The sequence below is a fragment of the Triticum urartu genome, chromosome 3 (genome assembly GCF_003073215.2).
Source record: "Triticum urartu cultivar G1812 chromosome 3, Tu2.1, whole genome shotgun sequence".
NCBI classification, from domain to species: domain Eukaryota; kingdom Viridiplantae; phylum Streptophyta; class Magnoliopsida; order Poales; family Poaceae; genus Triticum; species Triticum urartu.
The window spans coordinates 455,232,254-455,236,600 of NC_053024.1; positions in this window are offsets into that span (position 1 = coordinate 455,232,254).

Below are 4,347 nucleotides of genomic sequence, written 5' to 3' on the forward strand. Positions count from 1 at the left end.
CACCTTTTGCACTGTTGGCCCAAGTGCAATTTCAGCCCATAGACATTTTTTTCCAGATCTGCGATTTTAGCAATTTTCCCAGGATTTGCTGTTTTGCAGAACAACCCTCATACTTCATGCATTTAATATCTCCACAACCGCGCATCGGATTAAAATAACTTATACATGAAAAATGCCTAGAATCTTGTGTAGTTTCATAATATGTCACTTTTATCCATGTTTTAAATGTTTAAATGTTGTTTGTTTAAATTTTCTTAAATACCATGTTAAAATGCTTTATTTCATAACTAAATAACCGTAGCTCCATTTTAAATAATCTTTATATGAAAATGGGGTAGAAAAATGCATAGATTAACATGGTGGCAGTACTTTGCATGTTTAACAACTCTAAAATTGTGTATAGGGCAGAACAGTACCAACTTTAAAATATGCACATGAGGATTTTTCCGGACTTGTTGCTTGTTGTTCCGGCCTCATTTAAACTTGCCTAGATAGGTAGTTTTATTATGCTTCACCTCTTGCCATGTTTAATAACATTTAATATTGTTGGGTACATAAACGAGAGAGAACTAAATAATTGATGTGGTGTTTCGTCAATATGCAACTCGTTGCATATTGAGCTACACTTAACTTGTAGTTTTGCTTGTGCACTTTGCCATGCCATGCCTCATTAAACCAGACATGCATCATACTTGGTTACGCATCATGCCATGTTTATGTGATGGTTATTTACTATGTTGCTTGCTTCTTTCTGGGTTGCTTCTCTCGTTAGCTTTAGTTTCGTTCCGGAGTTGTGAGGATTCGTTCGACTACGCCGCTTGTCTTCTTCATGGACTCGTTCTTCTTCCTTGCGGGATCTCAGGCAAGATGACCATACTCTCGAAATCACTTCTATCTTTGCTTGCTAGTTGTTCGTTCTATCGCTATGTCGCGCTGCCTACCACTTGTTATATCATGCCTCCCGTATTGCCATGTCAAGCCTCTAACCCACTTTTCCTAGCAAACCATTGTTTGGCTAAGTTACCGCTTTGCTCAGCCCCTCTTATAGCGTTGTTAGTTGCAGGTGAAGCTGAAGATTGTTCCATGTTGGAACATGGATATGTTGGGATATCACAATATCTCTTATTTTAATTAATGCATCTATATACTTAGTAAAGGGTGGAAGGCTCGGCCTTATGCCTCGTGTTTTGTTCCACTCTTGCCGCCCTAGTTTTCGTCATACCGGTGTTATGTTCCTTGATTTTGCGTTCCTTACGCGGTTGGGTGTTATGGGAACCCCTTGACAGTTCGCTTTGAATAAAACTCCTCCAGCAAGGCCCAACCTTGGTTTTACATATGCCTAACAACCTATAACTTTCCCTTGGGTTTTCGCAAGCCCGAGGGTCATCTTTATTTTAACCCCCCCGGGCCAGTGCTTCTCTAAGTATTGGTCCGAACTGAGTAGACTGTGAGGCCACCTCGGGGAAACTTGAGGGCTGGTTTTACTCGTAGGATGTCTCATCCGGTGTTGCCCTGAGAACGAGATATGTGCAGCTCCTATTGGGATTGTCGGCACATCAGGCGGCTTTGCTGGTTTTGTTTTACCATTGTCGAAATGTCTTCTAACCAGGATTCTGAGACTGATCGGGTCTTCCCGGGAGAAGGAATATCCTTCGTTGACCGTGAGAGCTTGTGATGGGCTAAGTTGGGACACCCCTGCAGGGTATAAACTTTCGAAAGCCGTGCCCGCAGTTATGTGGCAGATGAGAATTTTTTAATGTCTGGTTGTAGAGAACTTGACACTTGACTTAATTAAAATACATCAACCGCGTGTGTAGCCGTGATGGTCTCTTCTCGGCGGAGTCCGGGAAGTGAACACGGTTCTTGTGTTATGCCTGAATTTAAGTAGTTTCAGGATCACTTCTTGATCACTTCTAGCTTCTCGACCGTTGCGTTGCTTCTCTTCTCGCTCTTATTTGCATATGTTAGCCACCATATATGCTTAGTGCTTGCTGCAGCTCCATCTCCTTACCTTACCCTACCCATAAGCTTAAATAGTCTTGATCTCGCGGGTGTGAGATTGCTGAGTACTCATGACTCACGGATACTTCCAAATAGTTGCAGGTGCCGATGATACCAATGCAGGTGGCGCAACCAAGCTCAAGTGGGAGCTCGATGAAGATCTTAGTCGCTGTTTTGTGTATTTTCTGGATGATTAGTAGTGGAGCCAGTTGGGATGATCGGGGATCTAACAATTGGGGTTGTCTTCTTTTATTTTGGTTCCGGAGTCGGGCCTTGATTGTACTATGTATGATGTATGTTTAACTTGTTATTTGTGTGAAGTGGCGATTGTAAGCCAACTCTTTATCCCTTCCTTATCCAGTACATGGGATTGTGTGAAGATTACCCCTCTTGCGACAAAACCACCATGCGGTTATGCCTCTAAGTTGTGCCTCGACACGTGGGAGATATAGCCGCATCGTGGGTGTTACAGAAACCTACTGAAATATCTTTGCAAATGGCCGATAAATCAACTGCTATACCTGTCTTATTTGTGGGGATATGCCTATTGTGGTTGCAAACGTTACTATTTTAACAGACTTTGTTATTCTTGATATTCCCGGGGACGATAGTATGTCGATTATCCTCAGTAGATCCTTTTTGAATACTGCAGGGGCTGTTATTGATTGCAACAAAGGCAATGTCACTTTTCATGTTAATGGTAATGAGCACACGATACACTTTCCGAGGAAACAACCTCAAGTCCACAGTATTAATTCTATTGGAAAATTTTCAACGATTATTATTGGAGGTTTTGAATTTCCTCTTCCTACTATCAAGAAGAAATATGATATTCTTGTTGTTGGCGACGTGCATATCCCCGTTGAGGTAACCTAGTGTTATTCAAAATTTCTCTGGTTTCATGCGATTCAGAATGAGTTTGTTAACAAGACTTGATCAACCTTGTTAGTGGATTCCTTTTGATGAGCATGAGATGGATGAAGTTAGAATGCACAACCTTCTGTACCCTCTTTTTAGTTTCTGTTATTTATATTAAATAAAGTGAAAATATTTTTTGTCTGTTTTTTGAATTATCCTTGCAATAAAAAATACCTCGAAAATAAAAGTTCTCCAAATGCCCTAAAAATGAAATCTGATTTTTTTCCAGATTATTTAAGAATTATTGGCACTGTGAACACATCACGGGGACCCACCGTGTGCCCACGAGGGTGGAGGGCGTGCCCTCCCCCCTGGGTGCGCCCCCTGCCTCGTGGACCCCACGTGGGTCCCCTCCACTTATTCTTGCACCCACACACTTTGTCTTCCTCTAGAAAAAAAATCACCCACCAGCTCAAACCAGAGTTCTAGCTCATCTTGCTGCCATTTTCGATCTCCTTGCTCAAAGCTCCATTCACAAAACTGCTTTGGGGGATGTTCTTTGGTATGTGACTCCTCCAATGGTCCAATTAGTTTTTGTTCTAGTGCTTTATTTATTGCAAATTTTTGCTTCTTAGGTGACCCTGTTCTTGAGCTTGCATGTCAAATTTATGTGGTCAAAAGTAGTTTTAATGCATGATATAGCCTCTAGACACTTGTAGGAGTAGTTGCTACCAATTTTGTTGAGTTTGGTTCACTTTTATTTTTGAGTCACTAAAAATTTCAGAAATTTTTCAGAGAAAGAAATATGTTTAGGAAAATGTACCAAGGTGGTTCCTCAAGGAAGCAAGGCCCAAGGCCTGCAATACGCGAGCCGAACAATGAACTACCATGGGTGGCTCAAGTGCGGCCTTGTGAATGGCCGTCAGAGGATTTCATGGTCCATGCACGCATCAAGGAAGAATTTGACGCATATGTGCGTAACACTGATCTTGAGAGCTTCATGTCAGATAAGTGCCGGCAATACCTGTATTTAACTAATTCATTTGTGAGAAGGTTTAAATTTACATCCTCGCGCAATTCTCACAATGTCCTATTTGATATTTTTGATAAATCTTATACCATGGACTTAGAAGATTTTAATACTGCTTGTAAACTCCCACAGTGGGGTAGTGCTAGTGAATGTCGCAAATCTGAATTTAAAGAATTCCTTGCTAGTATCACTGTGGGGGGATTTATGGAAATAACACAAGCTACCATAGGGAGCATTCATTTTCCTGCCATACATTATTTTGCTCTCTTCATGGGTAGATGCATTAATGGTAAAGATGAGGCGTGCCATATGTGTGTTCCAGATCTTAGTGTCCTCAAGAGTGCGGTATTGGGAGATAAACAATACAACTTGGGGGCTATTCTTGCACGTAGGTTGCATCTTAATAGTTTAGCTGGAGATTTGTTTGGTGAAATTTATGCAACTCGTGTAGCTAACTT